Source organism: Maniola jurtina, chromosome 21, assembly GCF_905333055.1.
Source record: "Maniola jurtina chromosome 21, ilManJurt1.1, whole genome shotgun sequence".
Classification (NCBI taxonomy): Eukaryota; Metazoa; Arthropoda; class Insecta; order Lepidoptera; family Nymphalidae; genus Maniola; species Maniola jurtina.
The window spans coordinates 1,672,059-1,695,455 of record NC_060049.1 but is presented as its reverse complement, the minus strand read 5'-3'; the positions used below and the strand labels follow the sequence as shown (position 1 = coordinate 1,695,455).

The window sequence follows — 23,397 nt, the reverse complement described above, 5'->3', positions numbered from 1 at the left end:
ATATCTATAAAAAATGAACAGACAGACTGCGCTTCAAAGTAGAAAATTAATTATTGTCTTTCATCGCATCAAACTACGCACTTTGTTTTAGACTTGAGACCTGACGAATCGGAATCCGGATTGAACTTCGATAGCCTTAATTCAATGTTGTTATTACGTTCTGTATCGCTATAAATAAACAGAGACAAAGTAAGGACACGCATCGCCAATGCGTCCTAATTCCGGTGCATGTTTAGTAGTCAGATGGGAGCCGGATGAAATCATCGTGCCATTATGATGCAACCGCGAGCCAAGTGTTTGAACTAATCGTACTGTAGGCCTGTATGTTATATACCTAGGGTTATATACCTAGGGTTATATACCTACGAAGTTGTTATTTTATTGCGACTGAAAGGATAATGCTGAAAACCGGGCTATATTGCATCACTCACTAGGACATATAACAAGTGTAAATTAAAAAAATATCAACCCCGACAAGTGCAGGTTACGGTAACTAGAAAAGAGCTGATAACTTTCAAACGGCAGAACCGATGTTTTTGGATTATAGCTAAGAACACTCTCGATCAAGCCACCTTTCAAACAAAAAAAAACTTAATTAAAATCAGTTCGTTAGTTTAGGAGCTAATTCACGGATTTCGGATTTTTTCTTTTACTTGTGCTGACAATAACCTTGACAATGCTGCCTACCAAACCCAACAAGGAAGTACCCTGTAGGTTTTGATTTCCTTGACGGGTTTTAACAGACAGACAGACAACGAAGTGATCTTATAGTGGTTCCTTTATTTCTTTGGAGATTCGGAAGCCATTGATGAAGGTTAGGAGGAATCTAGCAGTGCATTTTAGCCATAGATATGTTATTTTAGCCAATTGTGGAAGCCTGAAACAGTCAGAGTTGATTGCGATCGTATCGCACTGTAGCTTTATGCTCTATCTTCTTAAGTTATGCACCCCTCAAGTAACCTTTTTATTTTATAGGTACATTTTTATTAACGGATGACTTGCTGAAATCATTGTTCGTCGTGCGTACTTATTTGTTGTGGTTGTGGAGTTGAATAATACAAATGATGCTTCTAACCAAACATTGAAATGATTCACAAGCTAGCGTGGGACCGTTGTTACTGCAGTGCTGTATTTCTTATCAGTTCGCTTATCTGAATCTACATAATGCAAAGTAACCCAGAAATTGAAAAAATAATCTCTCTTTGCGCTGTATTCCTTAATGCGGAAGGTTTTGACTTTTGAGAGGGGTCTCTCCGTCACTCGCACCATACAAACGTGGTTCGTCTCTCATTTGAATACTAACCAAACATACTCAATGGAATTTTGTAGAAACGTTCCGGGAACTGATATCTATGCCTGTGGTTTTCCAGATTTCCGTTAAAATATTCGGGTTCAAAGTTACGCGGTCTTAAAAATTCACATACAAATCTTTGAGCCCCTGTAATTTTAAAACTACTGCCCCTGTAATTGTAATTCAAATGAAATTGGGACTACGATTGTATGGAGTAAGTTACGGGGAGAGCCCTGTTAATCGCATACTGGTAGGAGTTCACTTAGGATAATAATACTTAGGTTCCTAGATCCTTTCGCATACAATACGATAATGAATGCAACCCGGAAATTAAAAAATAATCTCTTTTTCTGCGTCATAATCCTCAGTGATGTAGGTTTTGACTTTAGACAATAAAAAATTTAGATATCAATGAGCAATCTTTGAGCAATACAAGAAGTTTCTAAGATGGTACATCAAACTATGAAAAAGAACATTTTGGAGAAAGTTACACTGACTGTTGTCAAATATGTCTTGTAAAATTTCTAATTCTGAGCTCTTGTGCTGAATTGGAAATTTTAATCTTCGCAAAAGAAAAAGTTGAGCAAGAGTGAATAGGCATCTATCTGCTCACGTTAGCTACTTTCGCAATTTTAAGTCGCGAAAATAATTATCACCTCGCTTCAATGAAAAAGACTTATCTAAGTAGTATTGACAGTATGACAAGTGTAAATTAATTTATAACATTCCCGACAAGTGAAGGTTACAGTAACTAGAAAAGAGCTGCTGATAACTTTCCAACGGCTGAACCGATTGGATTATAGCTAAGAACACTCTCGAACAAGCCACCTTTCAAACAAAAAAATTTAACAAAAAAAATTACACTAACAAAGTTTTTTTTTTTCTCTTTCGTCTGGCTTTACAAAGATTAGCCAATGTCAAGTTTGTAATTATTTGTAACAAGTTAGTTAAACTATACAAGTATGGACCCCGTCTGTGCCGGCGCTCGCGGACATACGCACGGCACCCCCTTAGAGCGCTTTCCAGTCAGTTTTAACGAAAAAAAAAACACTCCAAAAAGGCAGAGCACGCCCGCCAGCTAACACCAACACAGACGAAGTCCCTAACAAAGTTTCAACCTATGAATAAAATATGCCTATTGAATGGCTACAGGAACGGCTAGACAGGTTTTTCTGTGGGAATACGCAGTCCTTGGAGGCTAGATGCGGCAGATGGATCATTATAGTGGAATGTTATTAATGTTAATATTATTATTGTCATTTTATCATGTTTTGTTCCCATGATCCTGGTCCCGTTATGTTTTATAAGGAGCAAGTTTTTAAGGTTCGAAAATATATTATTAAAAAAAAAAAAACAGAAAAGCATATTCAACTTTATCTTCCTATCTGTATAATTTATTCTTGATATCATAATTTGATGTTAATATATAACTACATAAAATTTCATTCTTGACCCGTAAAACATAATAAAGAAAAACCAGTACCAGAATAGTGCATAAATAGCTCTAGGTATTTTTTCAAAATTGTAAAGGCAAAAATAAGTAATACTATAATAATAATAAAATAGTAATAATAGCGTTCAAATAAGTTTATTCAATAGAATAGAATAGATTTTTATTCAATTAAACTTTTTACAAGTGCCTTTGAATCGTTACAATAATCTACCACTGGTTCGGATTTTCCTTTCTAACGTTATAAAATGCGCAGTCCCTCCAGTATCGTTATACATATAGAGTTTATACTGTATTTAGATAATCCTATTGTCTAGAGCTTTAAATGGATAAAGTCTCTAGAAAAATCCAGAGCTCTGGAAAAATATCAAGGTATCGCATTGAAACGAATAACGACGTCATATTATGCACATGGTCTTACTTACATATGCGTGATCTAAACAAACACACAATGTCGTATGAATGCCAATCGATTGTCTTGTTTTTCTTACGACTAGATCTACATAAGATCATACTTACTTACCTAAGAACTAACAGCTGTTCGTGGGTTCGAATCCCGAGAAGCTATTCGAGCTACTGATCCATATTATACATGTTTTTAATATTGTTGATGGGAAAGTGTGTGTCTGCTAGCTTTTCACGGCCGAACAGTTGGACCGATTTTGATAAAAAATTCAGTACAGAACTTACATCACGGGGAGGGACTCAGGCTACTTTTTATCCTGGACGAGTGTAAATTAAAAATTTATAACACCCCCGACAAGTGAAGGTTACAGTAACTAGAAAAAAGCTGATAACTTTTAAACGGCTGAACCGATTTTCTTGGATTATAGCTAAGAACACTCACGATCAAGCCACTTTTCAAACAAAAAAATACTAAATTAAAATCGGTTCAATAGTTTAAAAGCTACGATGCCACAGGGCACAGACAGTTACCCAGATACACACGTCAAACTTATAACACCCCTCTTTTTGGGTCGGGGGTTAAAAATCAAAGGGTTCCCACAGGATTCTTAAAGGCCCATCCTTTTAACCTATTAACACACATAGACAGGTACTGAGATATAGCTTGGGGGTTAGCCGATTTTTAGGGTTCCGTATCTTAAAAGGAAAAACGGAACCTTTATAGGATCTCTTTATTGCCTATCTGTCTGTCGTCGTCTGTCTGTCTGTCTGTCTGTCAGTCTGTCCGTCTGTCTGAAACAGATTTTTATTTTTTATGCATAATAGTTTTTGATTTATCGTGCAAAATGTCGGAAAAAATACCCAAGTACAGAACCCTCGGTGCGCCAGTCTGACTCGCACTTGGCCGGTTTTTTTAGCAAAAGGAAAGCTGCAATTTGGGTCATTGTAGCGATAATAATACGTAAGTAGAAAGAACTAATTAAAATTAAAAAAATACTGCATGACCTACTAAATCTATGGGAATCTATCACAAATATAGACCTCCTATGTAAACAAACACGTGCTATTTTGGTTGGAATTTAATAAGGCCAAAGACTTTGGATAATATGGACCTCGAATCTCAATATCGAATCCAGATTTAGATCGGATTATATTATATTATATTATATGTATAAGTTCCAGATTCGGGTGCTAGTCGCCTACGCTAAAGTCAGGGCCAGCCCTTCCATAGAGCCTTGATAGCCTAGTGGTTTAATACTTTGGCCTCATATTCATATTATTAAGCCTCAATAGCTCAACGGTTATAGGAGCGGACTGAAATCCGAAAGGTCAGCGGTTCAAACCCTACCCGTTGCACTATTGTCGTACCCACTCCTGGGCCCTGGCACAAGCTTTACGCTTAGTTGGAGGGGAAAGGGTTATTCATGATTAAAATGTTTATGTTAGTCATGATTAAAATGACTAATATTTAAAAAAAATATCGGGAGGTCAGGGGTTCTATCCCGGGCACGCATCTCTAACTTTTTAACCAGCTAATATTTCTTGGGCCAGCGCTGGCTTAAAATAACTATATCACAAATTGTACACGCCTACGCTACGCGTACCTTCAATGTGATGTTGCCCTCCCTCACGTGCCTGTGTGGGCCCGTGGCTTTACAAAAGCCTTTGCGTAGAAAACCGAAAGTTTACTTCGAACAGCTGTCTTAACATACCATCCCTTGAGCTTGCGGTTGCCCAAGAAAGTGCTAAAAAATAGGGACCATACTCCTGAGGGCCAAAAATATTCTCAAAATAAAAAATCGGATGCTCTGTCTCATCGAAATATCAGATCACAACGAGTATTATAATAATAATTACATCCAATATTATTAATTCAAATGTTTGTTTGTTTGTTGGTCTGTCCTTCAATCACGTCACAACGGACCAACAGACCAACAGAACAACGATATAGTTAATGACCTGCAATGTGACATAGGCTACTTTGTATCCCGGAAAATCAAAGATCGGGCCGTGAAATGGTAGCTGACAGACAAACACAATTCAACATATTATTTCATAATATTAGTATGGATTATTATTTATTAGAACCAATGAGGGAAACCGTATCGCGCGAGATACATGGGGAAATTTACAGATAAAATGCCATTTAAAAAGCATTTGACATTTAACTCCTACGCAGCAATAAACTATCGTCCCACTTATTAAACGCGAATAAAACGCGAAATGGCGCGCAGACAGACTGGCACCAAGTCTAGGAGTTATATAATGCCTAGTCCGACCTAAATCCACGTTCGGTATTGACTATCTAGGTCCTTACTCCATATCCGATGTCTGTTAGATCGTACATTATTGAATTCCGCCCAAAAATACGACATTATTTGCATCACACTAATCACACTTTACACTAATATTATAAAGGCGAAAGTTTGTGTGTATGTGTGTGTGTATGTTTGTTACTCCTTCACGCAAAAACTACTGAACGGATTGGGCTGAAATTTAGAATGGAAATGAATTATACCCTGGATTTTACACACATAGGCTACTTTTTATCCCGGAAAATCAAAGAGTTCCCACGGGATTTTTAAAAACCTACATCCACGCGAACGAAGTCGCGGGCATCAGCTAGTTCTTATTATTTTTGGTTATGCAGGAACAAGGAAGCGCCCTGCAATTGATCGGACACTACACGTGATAACTGATAACGCGAGGGTAGGTACACGTTTACATGGCAAGTAAACATTAGGTCACTAACATGAGCTGCCCATTTGGATCCGTGAGTTGGCCACGTGCAGACTGCGAGCGCACGTGAGGAATTCAGCTAATTAGTGTGCTAATAAGTTATATCACCCCTTCTGCATAACAAATTACCTATTAGATAGAAACGTACGAACTAATTGGGTTTGGTACACTTAATTAGCTGCCGATACAAAACACGTGTGCATTTATGTCGTTGGCACGCTATTTTTAGGGTTCCGTAGCAAAACATGGTTTCACTTATAGTTTCGTTTCGTTCAGTCCGTCTGTTATGTCACAGCCATTTTTTTAAAATCCATACTAATGTTCTATCTGCGTGACAAGTGCTAGCTTTTCGGCATTTATTGAACCGTTAATATTGACGTTTGCGCATGTGTGTACAAAGAGTATTTTGCACACACACAATGTACACAGCCACACATGCAAAGTGCATTTGAAATGTACCTGATAATATAACTTGTAACTAGTTAGGAAGTTAATGTGTAAAAATAATAAATAATAAAATATCTTTATTTTCAATAACTTAAAAAATCCCCCGACACAAAAACCTCTATAAGAAAACTAGAAAAGAGCTGATAACTTTCAAACTGCTGAACCGATTTTCTCCAATTATAGCTAAGAACACTCTCGATCAAGCCACCTTTCAAACAAAAAAAAAAGCTAAATTAAAATCGATCCATTCGTTCAGGATCTACGATGCCACAGGCAGATACACAGTTACACACGTCAAACTCATAACACCCCTCATTTTGGGTCGGGGGTTAAAACACCTACTGATTTGAAATCAAGTGAAAACTTCGTACAATAATCCAATGGAATAATTTTACAATCATAACGAACCCGGCTCGAGCCAGCAAGTTCTAGAAACGAGCAATATTTTCGTACGCGCTTGAGGTGAATCACCTCCCTTTGACACTAATCACAAATGCGCATTGATTCAATGACCCTTTGTTATTTCATTATGCCTACTTTTATAATATTAGGCATATTTTATAGGAATTACTATAGGGACCGCCCACAAACTTCATTCCGTGGAAATTTTGAAAGATCCGGCCTTTTTCGGGTTCCGTGCCTCAAAAGGAAAAATGGAACCCTTATAGGATAATTTTGCTGTCTATCAGTCTGCCTGTCTGCTCGTCTGTCGTGTCTATCAAGAAAACCTATAGAGTACTTCCCCTTGACCTAGAAAAACCTATGAAATTGGCAGGTAAGTAGGTCTTATAGCACAAGTAAAAGAAAAAACCCGAAAACCGTGAAATTAAAGCGTCTGTTAGAAAAAAAATTAAATGTGTTTCATATTTTAAAGTATAACTATACCAAGTGGGGTATCATATGAAAGGGCTTTACCTGTACATTCTTTAAAAACAGATTTCTATTTTTCTATGCATGATAGTTTTGATTTATCATGCAAAATGTCGGAAAACTACCCGAGAACGGAACCCTCGATGCGCGAAACTGACTCGCACTTGACCAGTTTTTTAATAATAATTTAATAAGTCGTCATTTTCGACGCAGAACCTACTTATAGTCGTAAACTGTAAGTACAAGTAAAATATTAAATTCCTTATCAACAAATGATTGGTTCGTATTGCGCATCTAGTAAACTCCTTGCCCTTATACGCGATATCAATGTAGGTACTTAATGAGTATGTGATATGTACTTAAAAGGTATTGTATTGGTTTCTAGGTCGTCGCACTGGTTTCCTACTGGCGCGTGGCGCGGTTCGCCTTTCGTGAATTGAGATATGATAAGACCGACTGTAGCTACTGAGATAGTGACCTTTTGTCATTGTTTCTACCTACCTTTCTACCTTTTTTGAGACTTTTTTCTAATTTTTGTAGTTCCTTTACCTTTTGATTCTCGTGACAGACAGAAATTTTAAAAAAACGTGTGATTCAGTTATGGTACAGTTCAGGTGACGATAATTTGAGCTTAATATGAGGTAGATATTTCGAAATTACAGACATACACTTTAATTTTATGTATTAGTAAGGATAAATTTCAAAAGAGTTATTGGGTAGGTATAAATTGACGAATTTCCAATTTGTTGGAAGTTGAAGTTGTATGAAAACGATCGGCATTGCTTTCAGCAGTCCTACAGCTGTAACATTATTTTTCAAAGAGCAACTGCTGAGTTTCTTACCGGCTCTTCTGAATAGATTCTTCTTTGCGATCTTCCGGTTGTAGCCTTGATATTTCATAAGTGGCACATGCTACTCTATGCTAAATGAAATAGATGCACAATTTCATAGCTGAAAGGTTAAAGGATATCAGAACTGACGCGACGCGCGACGGCCGATAGGGCAGACTTGCGGGAATTGAAAACCATGTACCGAAGCATAGTGGAAGCGGGTGGGTGAGAAAAGTGGAAGACTTGTCCAGCATTTTCTTTTCTTCCTTCTTTCTTTCAGCAATAGACACAAGGCTGAAGGATTGGTTCGGACTTTGGATTAGAATAATCATATAATTTACTAGCTGTGCCCGCGACTTCGTTCGCGTGGAATAGTGACCGCGCTTTATATTATAGCCACGGACGCTCAGGCGCGCGTGATTCTTTAAATTGACATAACTTTTTTATTTATGAACCGATTGACATGAAATAAACACTAAATGCTAAGTGAAGCTTACTATTATATATTAGTGAAAACCGTATCTAAATCGAATAAGCCGTTTCTGAGATTAGCGTGCACAAACACACAGACAAACAGACAAACAGACAAAAAAAAATTAATTACAATTTCGGGTTCGGCATCGATATAATAACAACCCCTGCTACTTTTTTTTTATATATTTCCATTGTACAGACACCACTTTTCTACAATTTTATTATATGTATAGATCAACTCATTAATAGAGTTAACGCTATATTCTTATCACTATCAGGGATTTCCGGGCGTTACAAGTTACAAAACAATTGTATTCACTCAAAGGTTGACAAATTACGATTGCAAAACCCAATAATCGGGTGACGGGGTTTACATAATGGCTTTGTAATTATTAACGTAGGTAGGAAGGTACCTAAGTAACGCTAGTCAACGATCTGAATGACTTCTAAGAACTTCGAAGGTCACAGTCACTACGGATTAAATACCTATTACCTATGTACCTAAAGGCAAGTTCCAATATTCAGATTCAAGTTACCATCAAGTTACATAAAAGAACTTACTAATTACCTATCTAATGACTAATTATACTATTAAATGATATAACAAGTTGTATTATAACATATTGCATGCTTATATGCAGAATTTGGCTGTTGTTTTTGTAACATCCATATTCGCAAAAAAGAAATTTGATTTGATTTGATTATTATATTTAAACTCAGATCTTATTATCAACCGATAGACGTCCACTGTTGAACATAAGTTTCTTATAGGGACTTCCACACGCCACGGTCTTACGAGTACCTACCATGCGCGCATGCATGTCATATGCATGTCATACAGCGCTGCAGTAGTCAAATACTGCAGCATCTTGCTGAGGCAGGGCCCTTTTAGCTCACAGACACAACATAGTATAATAGTGTTTTCTAGTTTTAAGATTAATTAATATTCAAGTTTAATTGTATTTTTATTTTTATTCTTGTTTTTTTGTTTTTGTGTGTGACCCTGTATATGAGCTAAATAAACCTTTATTTATTTATTATTTATTTATACAAGCGTACCTACCTACTTTGTCTTTATTTTTTAAAGCATGAATGTTTGAGCTTTGTAATTTCTCATTTATTTTTAATTATTTACCTAATTAGTTTGTAGCTGATGTTTTTTTTATCATAAAAGGCTTACTTGCAGTTTGCACAACAGTTAAACTGAGTACTAATTTTTTTAATGCTGTAACCATTGTCACTAGCTGTTTGGCAACCGCATGTATGCTTTTGCTGGGCCTAAAATGCATTTAGTTAAGTCAATACGCGCTAGCCGAATCGCACCTTAACACAAAACCAATAGTTTAAGGAACTAATTGCTGATTGTTCTTGGTGCGGGAATTACGTCGGAAGATAAATAGTAAATTACAAGTAAAATGTGTCTAAAAATAAATTGGGTAAGGAGCAATTTAGCTCCCTATTTAATAGATCCTTGATAACTTGATAACAGAATTTTTGATAATGCTGTTACACTATAAGCCTATAAGGATGTTAGATAGAAAAGATAGACGGCCTCGACCTGATTGATTGATTGTCGGTTTGTATATCCGTATTTGATCAAACATACATAACATAGTCTATTACATAACTAGCTGATGCCCGCAGCTTCGCCCGCGTGGATTGGTCAGATCCCCTGCAGCATCAGGATTGAGGAGTTGGACTCCAAATTTTTTATGAAACAATGTCGCAAAGTTCCTCTATCGATTAAAAAAGAAATGACGCAAATCGGTTCAGAAATCTCGGAGATTTCGGTGTACATAGGTAGAAAAACACAACTCCCTTTTTAAAAGTCGGTTAAAAAGTAGCCTATTTTACGCCCTGGTCAATCCTCTACTTGCCTGTGAAAGTCCCGTCAAAATCGGTTCAGCCGTTCCAAAGATTAGCCTTTTCAAACAGACAGACAGACAGACAGACAGACAGACAGACAGACAGACAGACAGACAGACAGACAAAAATTTTAAAAACGTGTGATTCAGTTATGGTATCGTTCAAATAACCATATGAGCTTAATATGAGGTAGTTATTTCGAAATTACAGACAGACACTCCAATTTTATTTATTAGTATAGATACCTATATTATTATGTAGGTTTTAGGTATTTTTCTATTTTAAGCCCTCCAAGAATTTATAGGATCAGATTATGAGACAGGGTAAATAGCAGGTCATACAATATGTTTATTCTAAGACTTGTTTACATTTTAGGTTAACAAAAATAGACATAAATGGCCTAAGTACGCAGTTAAACTAGCAGAAAAACAACGTTTAACTAATCGGCGATATAAATAACTTTACTTAGGTGGAATTCAAACATGAATAACAAAATGTCATAACCATAACAAATCCACCTTGTAGGGATTTTTGTAAACAATGAGTGAATCATAAGTTTCGCGGTCAGCCATCAACAGGGCTGCCATTCGTTTGGGTTTCCCCGGATTTACCTTAGTTTGGGGGCGTTACATTACGAGTAATTTACGGAACGAATTTATATTTACCAAACGGAATATTACGAAATTAGTGGCACGACATTAGTTTCACCCGTTTCACCACATCAATTTCATTATCATTAATTGCACGTGTAAACGTCTAATTTCAGCATGCAATGCAATTTAACATGCATCTAATTTCGTAAGACTTTAGACGTTTACAAGTGCAATTATCGATAGTGAAATTAATGTCGTTCCACTAATTTCGTAATGTAAATTCCACTTAATGTCCGGGTTTCAAATTTTCACACGCTATTCCTCATGCGCGTTGGTACCTAATTCAATAACAAAATGATTTTTTAATTTGAAAGGTAAAAAAGAATAGACACATATTCTGCCGTGTTAACTAAATAGGTGGCTTTTTGGCATTTTGATAAAACATTTTTGCTTTACAAAAATGAGTAAGATACTTTTCAAGACTAGTGTTAAGCACAATTTTAGCAATATATCAAAAAGCCGCCTTTTTAATTGGCACACAGTAATATTATTTCCGAGTTTTCACACTAATATTAAATATACGAAAGTTTGTGTGTGTGTGTGTGTGTATGTTTGTTACTCCTTCATACAACCACTAGACGGATTTGGCTGAAATTTGGAATAGAGATTAGATAATATCCTGGATTAGCATTACTTTTTATCCCGGAAAATCAAAGAATTCCCACGGGAATTTGAAAAACCTAAATCCACGCGGACGAAGTCGCGGGCATAAGTTAGTATGCTATAAAATCCGGGATTTTTGAGTTCCTTGTTTTATTTTATAGATTTTAGAGTTGGTAGCCCTAGCCATGAACAGTCAACTCGATATGGCAACGTGTTTCGCAAAGAAAACATGGTGTCCTTCCAACTCGGGCAATTACCGTAATTGCGAAATAAAGAAAAGAAATTTCGAAATATGGTGACGAAAACAGAAAAATGGAGCTGTTTACGTCCAGTCATATTTTGTTGAATACCTCAATGGCTCATTGGCAAGAAGGTAAAGCCCACAGTCCCCGTTGAACGGGAATAGAGAACGGGGACCACGGGACAAGACAATCCCGTTGTGCCCGTTAACGGGGACACGGTTAGTGGGGCCAACGGGTCTAAACGCATTTTAGTGCTATCTCGAGGTGCTGGTATGGTGCGCACTGCGCACGCAGGCTCAATAGGAGCACATGAGTCTAGATAATATTATGCAGGCTCCTCCAGGCATTGTAAATTGTTAGAATTAATAGGTATATCACCTGCCGTAAACCACTTACTTACCTACTCAGTAGGTAGGTTAGGAGGGTACCTATTACCTACATAACAAGATAACCAGACATGCAAATGTAAGTCGAGCGGTATTAAATAACATTATTTATGTAACACACAACCGACCTTGCCGGAACACCTGGTTAATGTCTGAACAGTTTACTTTATTTTGACTGCATTCAAACAATGCACGCTTGCAACAAAACCTACAAATGGTACCTATTCCTACCTACTTACTTATCTTATATTTTTCAAGGTTAGCTCTAGGACTGTTTACGACCTTTGTCATCCTCCTTGTAAATGATGGCGTTTTCGTACAAGCATTTCAGCACTTGAATATACAAACAGGTAGTCGTCCCGGCGCGGCGCGGCATTTCTGTAGAGCCCGGGAAACAACTTGGACCTGAAGCAGCGTAGTTGGAGAAAGTTGGCGAATCCGGGAAGCGAAAGCCGACGTATCAACCAATCGCGTGCACTCGCGCCGACTGATCAACCAATCGCATGCACCCGCCGTTCGCCAGCCAATCGCATCAATACTCAAGTTGTAGCGAACTTAATAACTACCTACAGCCCAAGTTTGCACCGAATCGAAGGCTTTCTCATAGTCCACAAACGCTAAGCAAAGTGGCGTGTGGAAGCCCCTACAGGAGACCTATGTCTAGATCGTTTGATAAGGATGAGTGATGAAATGATGATACCGAGAAATTATTATTAACTAGAGGATGCCCGCGACTTCGTCCGCGTGGATTTGAATTTTATAGATCCCGTAGGAACTGTTTGATTTTCCGGGATAAAAAGTTGCCTATTTCGATTACAGGGACGCAAGCTAATTTGGTACCCAATTTCATACAAATCGGTTAAGTGGATGGATCTTTAGGTATCCCGCGGAAAATCTTTGATTTTCCGGGATAAACGAGTAGCCTATGTCCGTCCCCTGGATATTATCAGCTAGCCCTCCTAGCCCTGTACCAAATGTTGTCAGAATCGGTTACACTGTTGGGCCGTGAAAAGGTAGCAGACAGACAGACAGACAGATAGACAGACAGACAGACACACTTTCGCATTTATAATATTAGTATGGATATGGATTGTCAGTTACCTACTGTTTTTCACAGTTGTGCGCATTGTTTTGTGCGCTTTTTACTAACCTATTCTGTTGACCTCTTTGATATATAAAAAGTAGGTAAACTTATTTTATCGTTTTAACAACAATCAACTACAATAATATTATCTTAAGCAATTAACATTAACATTTTCCGATAAGTTAACTGTAAAACGCAAACAAGCATTCTTTGCAGTTTGCGTCCGAATTCAGGTCAACGTTTCTGAATATTTCGAAGAACCGTTCAGTAGTGCACTAGTAGTCGCATACCATTAAATGATCTGTAAGAGCCGCCAAAGCCGCGAGAATCGCAAGAGGCACGCGTGACGCATTTTTCAATACCTACTGAAAATCCTTTTGTGGTCGACATTCGTCATCAAATCTACTAACATAAAATGTTTTTTTTTTTTTCAGCGTTTCTATTACAAACCGCTCAGCTTTGAAAAATTAAAAAGCATTCCGGCATCCGAGTTTCATGTCACATATAAGAAGTACTAATGTAGGTATATCTGTTAAGTGGCATGAAATTCGGATGCCGGAAAGCTTTAGCGGTCTGTATAAGTAAGTAAGGTACTTTTAGGGCAAGAATGAATAATTGCATGAGCAAGTCAGTCTCGTCTGGTGGCATAACTAGTTAACGAATTAATAAAAAATAAAAAACAAATGTCGGAGCTTACGTGACCTCTACTTACGTATTTTTATGGTACGCCCTATGCTTCTGACTCTAGTGTGCATTTTTAGTACTTAAAAAGGTTGCGGTGCTTTTGCGGTGTTTGCACCCCCTCAGTGTTGCAATGTGTGATGTACATTGCGCGTTGTTATTCATGTACATAATTCTCGTAAGAAGAAAAACAAGCAAGAAATTACATGCCTCAGGTAGAGAGTACAAAGAAAAACGAAGTTGATTAATTCCTCAAAAATGATGTACTTTCATTACTCAAATACTATAGTATCTCTACATAGGTAGTATAAAACAAAATCGCTTACCGGCGGCGTCCGTCCCTCTGTAAGCTTAGATCTTTTAAACTACGCAACGGATTTTAATGCAGTTTTCACCAATAGAGATTCAAGAGGACGGTTTATATCTAGACGCACGTATATATTTTAATATTATTCGTGTTAATTTGTAGAAATATGACGATAATAATTGTTCAAAATGTCGGAAGAAATCAAGCTGACTGAGAGTTTTCATCGAAAATGCTAACCCCCGACCCAAAAAGAGGGGTGTTATAAGTTTGACGTGTGTATCTGTGTATCTGTCTGTGGCATCGTAACTCCTAAACTAATGAACCGATTTTAATTTAATTTTTTTTTGTTTGAAAGGTGGCTTGATTGAGAGTGTTCTTAGCAGTTAGCTATAATCCAAGAAAATCGGTTCAGCCGTTTGAAAGTTATCAGCTCTTTTCTAGTTACTGTAACCTTCACTTGTCGGGGGTGTTATAAATTTTTAATTTACACTTGTGGCTTTGATTGTTCAGAGAAGGCTAACGCAGTTGTTAATTTGTTTGGAAAATAATGATTCATAATGATTCACTATAAAAAATGTTGGAGATGGGGGATCCCAAGAGACTTCGTAAACGGTGACGACTAACTAAATATTTTAACTTTAAGAAATAACTTTACAAAGCTATCTAACTAACTGTGATATTTAGTTTTTTTAAGTTTTGAGTACTACCGCCGCCGTATGAACTGCACACATGTTTTTTAGGGTTCCGTATGTCTAGTGAAAAAGGAACCCTTATAGGATCCATTTTCTTGTCTGTCTGTCGTGTCTGTGAAAACCCGTCAAGGGAATCAAAACTATACGGTTAGATAGATAGATAGATAGAACACTTTATTGCACACAAAAACACATGTAAAGGAACACTGTGTTGTGTTCCTGAAAGAAGAAAACAGAAAAAATAATTGTGTGCAAAGGCAGCCTTATTGCTTGGAGCAATCTCTACCAGGCAACTCTACCAGGTTACTTCCTGTTGGTCTACAATCATGGGCAGATAGCTAAATCTTATCCAAGCACAAGTAAAGGGAAAAATCCGAAAAACCTCAATTCGTGGTTATATCACAAAGAAAGACAAGAAATGATATTTCTTGTACAATGATATGAAACCTTTCGTATGAGAGTCCCACTCGCCCTTGACCGGATTTCAACCCCCGACCCAAAAAGAGGGGTGTTATAAGTTTGACGTGTGTATCTGTATATTTGTCTGTAGCATCGTAGCTCCTAAACTAATGAACTGATTTCAATTTAGTTTTTTTTTTTGAAAGGTGGCTTGATCGAGAGTGTTTTTAGCTATAATCCAAGAAAACCGGTTCAGCCGTTTGAAAGTTATCAGCTCTTGTCGGGGGTGTTATAAATTTTTAATTTACACTTGTATTTATTGTTGGTTTGTTTGGATTCTAGAAAATGCTGCATAATGAGAATCAAATGGCCTTAATCAAAACGATTGTTCAATTATAAATCCCTATGATCCAGGTCACTCTGTTGTCACGGTGGCAAAGCATCAAGATTGTCGCTTCATAAAAATACAAATGCCTGTTTAACAAGTGAAATGGAGTCTTCACCGTCAACGCATTATGAGTGTTTGTTACAATATTGTGATTTTCATAAGATGTAAACAATGTGATATTCAGCACTGATACAATTTACATGTATAATGAGTTTATCCATACGTGTTTAAAAGGATAAACTGACTGACGTCGCGATGTTTCAAACGTTTAAACCAAAGGTTGCCAGACTTTTATTTCTCATAGACCACTTTCAAAATTTAGCTGGTGCCGGTGGACCCCTGCAGCTATATTTCTACCATATTCCCAAAACTCGACAAAAAAAAATGTGAAGATTAGGTGTAACTCTGATCTAACTATGAAAATTTTGCGTTGCGGCTGAGTTCCAACCACAGATAAATAGTTTTCGAAAAATCGTGCAAAATGTCAGAAAAAAAAGACCCGAGTAGGTACGGAACCCTCGGTGCGCAAGTTTGACTCGCACTCGGCCGGTTTTTTTACAAAGGTAAGTAGTAGGCTTTTTGACGTACGTTTATTGAAGCGATGCCACCCGAGCTATCGGACAAAATATGAAAATATTCTCCATTTACAAAGTCTCAACTCATAACAATCAATTCACGCCACGGTTTATCAATTTCGTCAAGATATCGATAAGTTGCCGTGTTATTATGATAACATATCAATAGTCGAATGTTACACAATGCTGACGTCACTAGACTTTATCAGTTTCTTTTTTGTAAAACGCAAAAGACAGCATATTTTTAATTCACTCTTAAGGTCTAACCACACTGTTGCACTTTCAACTTGCGTTAAACGCATGCGCTAACTACCCAGACGTATCTATGCCTGTATGCATGCCTCACAATCAATAGTGCATGCACAAATCTCTGGAATGTAAGTACTTGCTGTAACTCTCTTGTATTCTCTCGTTTGTGCATGTGTCTACTCATCTATCTATTACATGCATTATTTGTTTAGCTTACAATATGACGTTTACCACCACGCAAGTTGAAATGTAGTTAGGCCTTAAGAAATTGCTATCTGCCTTTCTTCTATTCTAGGTCAACGGGAAGTACCCGATAGGTTTTGATTCCTTAGACTGGTCTTGACAGACATACAGATAGATAACGAAATGATCCTATCTGATAATAGGCTTTGTCAAACGGGTTATTTCTAACCCCCGACCCAAAAAGAGGGGTGTTATAAGTTTGACGTGTGTGTCTGTATATCTATGCGTCTGTGTATCTGTTTATCTGTCTGTGGCATGGTAGCTCCTAAACGAATGAACCGATTTTAATTTAGTTTTTTTTTTTGTTTCAAACAAAGGTGGCTTGATCGAGAGTGGTCTTAGCTATAATCGAAGAAAATCGGTTCAGCCGTTTGAAAGTTATCAGCTCTTTTCTAGTTTTCTTTTAGGGGTTTTTGTGTCGGGTGTTTTTTAAATTTTGAGTTATTACAAATTGTGCCGGGAGTCCTGAATTAAGTTTGAAAAACCTGTACCTCAGGATCCCCTAATTTTTTTGTACTTATTTTGTATTTATTACATTTATTGAGATTCATAATAGATATTACGAGTAGATACAATTAGTACGAGATGTTATTGAGGAAACGCTCCGCCATTATTTCCCCCTGGTTTCCATATCCGCCATAATGTTTCCATTGTTGTTTGTTACACATACAGATTAAAACAATAATGAGGATGTTGTTTAATTAGGTGATTGAAGCGCTGGGTATTTTGCAGAATTCCCTGTCATACTGCCATAGTTCACTCTGATATGATATTGCTGTCAACAATATATAGTAAACTAGAGGATGCCCGCGACTTCGTCCGCGTGGATGTAGGTTTTCGGGGATAAAAGTTGTCTATGTCAATAACATGGACGCAAGCTACCTCGGTACCAAATTTCATACAAATCGGTTGGGCGGATGGGTCTTTAGGAATCCCGTGGGAACTCTTTAATTTTCCGGGATAAAAAGTAGCCTATGTCCGTCCCCGGGGTATGAGCTACTAGCTCTGTGTCTTTCGTCAGAATCGGTTAAACTGTTGGGCCGTGAAAAGGTAGCAGACAGACACACACATTTATAATATTAGTATGGAAGTATGGATATGAATTGATGATCATCATCAACATGATTAACGACGACCTGCCTGGTGCAGTGGTAAGAGCTGTGGTCTTATCAGTGGGAGGTCCCGGGTTCGATTTCTGGCCGGGGATTAGAATTTTATAATTTCTTAATCTCTGGTCTGGTCTGGTGGATACTTAGTAGTTACCATCCTACCGGCAAGGCCGTGCCGCCAAGGATTTTACGTTCCGGTACTCCGAGCCATGCTACTGGAGGAGGGAAGAGGGTCTGGCTGTGACGTCCGCACAATGGAGTGTTATTCACCGCTCAACCCATTATCACAAAAATAGGATGCGCTATAAATAGCTCGCTAACACACGTGCTAAGTGCCAGTAGGGTGACAATGAACAGCAACCTATTTTACTGATGGACATATTATATCTTTTTGAGAGCAAGCAACCACAATCTTCCTATTCCCAACCACAAGCCCATCGCCCGCCAAATTATACGAAACAACTAGGAACCAACTTCAATTCTAAATATATAAAAGGAAAAATTGTCTGACTGATCTATCAACGGACAGCTCAAACTACTGGATGGATCAGGCAGGCAGGGAAAATTCAACCCCTAAGAGGGTAAAACGGGGGTTTATTGTGTGCAACTCTACTGCATCTCTTGTTTTTCTATGGTGCATTGTGTTTTTAAGTGCGTTGTCACATATACATCCAGGAGCCCAGGATGTTGTCTCAGCCTACGGTCTTCGGCCTGAACTTTTTTGCTCCCACAGACATTAATGGACTTTCCAATCGTCATAAGGGCCGAATCACAAGAGGGCACCCTTCGGTACTTGCTATTGCCTGTTTCCCGGGGCGCCTTCTTCACTCCCTACAAATTATTCTATATCTCCTCCTTGTCCCTTATTTTTCACTCCCTTCCCTGAGATCTCCGTTGTTGCTCTTCCGGCCTGCCACGATCGCTCCGAGCTGCTGGGCCTCTACTGCTAATTCTGCGTGACGTTAATGGATCGGCAAAATGTATGAGCTGGTTTTCTTCTCACGCTGATGGTCCTAACCACACAACATAATTATCAAAAACTGTCAGCGCCGACGATCAGCCTGAAAATAAAGTCCTGCATCTCTCAAAATCCTAAATGTTACCCTTCGACGTGGCGTAGTTACCTATATCAAACACTTGTAGACGGACACTGTACATTTAATGTATCATACATGAGACAACCATATGAGTGGATATCCATAACAACACCATATTTTATGATGATTTGATTCATACATATTCATTCCTAACTCCTAACAAATTAAACATTAGATAACATCGTTGTAAAATATGTGTGGAAAAAGATCTGACTAATAAGACGATTCATCCATTATGAAATCACTGGGGCAGTTCACATGTGAACATCAGCTAGTTAGATAAATCCCAAATCCACGCGGACGAAGTTGCAACTTCATCTGCGTGGATTTAGGACGCGCAGACGCAGGCTTAGCAATAGAATAGGGTTCCGTTGGCACCCTTCGAGTACGGAACCCTAATAACGGGGTATATCTACAAGATCCTTATCTAGTAGATATACCCTGACTTCGTCTGGGTTGGTGTTAGCTGGCGGGCGTGCTCTGCCTTTTTGGAGTATTTTTTTTTTGTTAAAACTGACTGGAAGGGGGTGCCGTGCGTATGTCGGCGAGCGCCGGCACAGACTTGTATAGTTTAACTAACTTGTTACAAATAACTACAAACTTGACATCTTTGTAAAGCCAGACGAGAGAGGAAAAAAAAAGATATACCCTATATTGTAGGGTTCCGTACTAGCCGGCGACTACATACATCCACGTGGTTAAGGAACCTATTCCTTAAAAATCCCGCGGATGCCACAGACAGATACACAGATACACAGATACACACGTCAGACTTATAACACCCCTCTTTTTGGCTCGGGGGTTAAAAACTACTTTACCTTCTTACTTTTTATCAGTAATCAAAGCCATTTTATCTTACCTACCCACTTAAAATGTCTGCCGCAGCTGATAACATACCTGCCTACATTATATTGCCCCATTTCCATTGTCAAACAAAAAACAATTAGAATCCGCGGGGAATTTACGCAATCGCAGAAAAAAAGTGTATTTTCCAACACAATGACTGAACTGGTGGGATTGTGATGTCAATCGGAATCGAGCTTATCTTGTATTCAAAACTGAGAGCTGTTTCTTCTGAGAAAATAACTAATCTGCCCCCTGCTTCATCATCATCATTACCCATCGCCAACCAACTACTGAGCACAGATCTCCTCTCAGAATGAGTAGGGGTTAGGCCATAGTCTGCCACGCTGGCCCAGTGCGAAGTGGCAGACTTCACACAATTTTTCGAGAACGGTATGGAAAACTCTAAGTTTAAAAAAAAAACCGGCCAAGTGCGAGTCGGACTCGCGCACTGAGGGTTCCGTACTCGAGTATTTTTATTGACATTTTCTTGGATTATAGCTTAGAACACTCTCGACCAAGCCACGTTTCAAACAAAAAAAACTAAATTAAAATCGGTTCATTAGTTTAGGAGCTACGATGCCACAGACAGATACACACGCCAAACTTATAACACCCCTCTTTTTGGGTCGGCGGTTAAAAACTACTTACTAAAATATCGATAAATAAATGTCCTCACTAGTATGCAATTTTACAAAAGGGGTTTAGCACTTGTAAAGACTCACTTAAACCAATTTGTTTTAAAGACTTCAGCTTCTCAAAGGCTTCGTACAGGAACGCATGCTAAGCAATTTCCTTTGTCGAGGAGTTAATAGGTACATCTTTGGTAATAAGCTGGCATTTGATGTTACATAACCTTATTCCCTTCCTGAATTTAAATGGAATAGGCCCGAAAAAACTTTCATGGTTGAATTCAAAAGTTTTTTTTATATTTTTTATACAGAATGTTTGGTAATTATTTTATAATGACGACACGTACCTACCCATGCTACTTTGATCTGATAAACACAATGCTGAAGTATAATGACGAAATAAAATTATAAAAAATTCCATACAAAATTAAAAAAAAAAATTATGGGCCATCTTTAGATAGGCCGAAGCCAACGATCTCAGCGAGTTAGGGTACATTAGGGCCATGAAAACTTGGTCATAAAAAAAAAATTATTTGGTCATTTTACTTCAGCATTGTATTTATCAGATCAAAGTGGCATGGGTACGTGTCGTCATTATATACTAATTACCAAACACCCTGTATATGACTAGGTAGGTAAGTTATGTTTTGGGGTGGTGCCACAGATGAAAATGTACATTTGTGCTTTGTTTTTATCTGTGACACCAACAACAAATAAATGCATTTTCTTTCTTCAAAAGCAAAGGCCTCACTCCTACAGAGTAGTAATAGTAGTACGTAATAGTCACAACAGCATTCTGGGTGCAATTAAATAAGGGATAGGATAGGCTGCCCAATAACTAAACATTGGGTAGCTGTCTTGAAAAGAGCAACCGCCGAGTTTCTTGCTGGTTCTTCTCGGTAGGACGGCATTCCGAACCAGTGGTAGATTATTTTGACGATTCAAAAGCACTTGTAAAAGTTTAATTGAATTAAAATACTTTGAATTGAATTGAATTGTTGCCACCGGGCGACTAGAGTTGCCACGACAGGCTACTTTATTTACTTTGTGCTAACATTACTAACATAATTATAAGGAATCATTGTTACTAACACACTAAAGTATATGGACCTATTTGTATACAACATAATATGTAGGTCTGAAATAAAATCTTATTTATTTATTTAAAAGTGTCTGAAGCCTGTCAATCCGCACTTGCCCAGCGTGGCGGATTATGGCCTAAGCTTTTCTCTTTTTGAGCCGTACTCATCGTGAGCGGGCGATGGGTTAATCATGATGATGAAAAAAGTTAGACAGATCGATTCCAACTGTCGATCAGAAAAATATTATCTTTGGAAAAGTCGATCCGTCTATTGTCGCGTCAATGACTCATCGTCCTTCGGCCATTCGGCATGATATTCCATTCCGAGTTAGGAAGGTAGTCTAGTTATTCTTGTTAGTAATGAGGCCACCTTTTATGTACGCTGGAAAATCTGCTATAACAGCCCGTTTATATTAATCTAGTCACTAGATCCAGTAAGGCCTTTCCAGCGCTGACTGAAATGGTTAAATCGACTTTAAGAGTAAATCAATAACTTTGAAGCGACTGTTACAAGTTTCGACTGTCCACCTTGAATTCTTTTTAAACCCCGACCCAAAAAGAGTAGTGTTATAAGTTTGACGTGTGTATCTGTGTATCTGTCTGTGGCATCGTAGCTCCTAAATTAATAAACCGATTTTAATTTACTCGTTCTTACTCGTAGCTATAATCCAAGAAAATCGGTTCAGCCGTTTGAAAGTTATTAGCTCTTTTCTAGTTACTGTAATCTTCACTTGTCGGGGGTTTAATTTACACTTGTATTCCTATTTACTACTGTAAAACTAGTCTAAAGATGTCCGTATATTTGTGACCCATTTATCATCCTAACAACATTCCCTGAACCTAATGACGAGTCAATAAGCTGACTTAGGTGCCTCCGAGGTTCTAAATATACAATAGTTCTATGCCAAATCCGTCTATATGTCCACCGTAAACCAAATAGGGTGGTACTAGCGACGTCCAAACTCCAAAGCGCCTCACCATACCAGACTAGAGAAAAATAAACCAAATTGCGCCACCGAAAACAAATCCGGGGCACATAATATGGACAACAGCGCCTGCCGCTGTGCCAGGATTTTTGTATTTTCCTATTTCAATTGAAATCCACACTCACACAAAGCACTCCATCTGGTATCACAGTTATCGTGTTTACTTTTACGGTCTGCTATTTTTAAGGAGTTCATTTAATATCAAAACTGTTTTTTTGGCTTAATAAATATATTTATTTATTATTATTTATTAATCCTACATGCTACTGTATTAATGTGAACCGGCCACAAGGAATTGCAATAACAGTGGATGCATTATGCATGGTTATCTATAAATAATAAATATTTTCCGATAAGAAAATGTTCCGTCATAACTCATAAGTTATAGCTCATAAAAGTAAAATAGGTATGGTAGGTATAATATAGTTTTATTTTTAGAATAAAATAAACAGTAATTAATAATTATTATTTATTTAACAAGACTTTAACATAAAAAAACTTTATTACTCGCCACGAATAATTCTTTTTGTATGCAGATCAACTTTCGAATACTAAAATGTCAATTCATTTATTGCACCAAGTCCTAGGTATCTACTATCGACCGCTCTAAAGCCTGAATTATCCAAGTTATATGCATTTTAAGCAATTAAATAAAACTTAAAAAAAACCGGCCAAGTGCGAGTCAGACTCGCGCACTGAGGGTTCTGTACTCAGGGGCGCCAGCCAGGTAACCTCCCAGTGTGCCTGAATGCTACTGGTCCCTTTTGGATGCGTT

At 37.9% G+C, this 23,397-nt stretch overlaps 1 protein-coding gene and 1 long non-coding RNA gene across 4 annotated transcripts in view; both read left to right on the top strand.

Moving 5' to 3' along the window:
* The window catches only part of LOC123876354, a 219,001-nt gene that overhangs the window by 126,726 nt on the left and 68,878 nt on the right, over positions 1-23,397 (top strand). The gene's annotated exons all lie outside the window — the stretch shown is intronic.
* LOC123876374 lies at positions 634-16,983 on the top strand. The gene is made up of 3 exons (XR_006798334.1): positions 634-655; positions 4,480-4,481; positions 16,889-16,983. It is a non-coding gene; the product is annotated as an uncharacterized LOC123876374 (long non-coding RNA).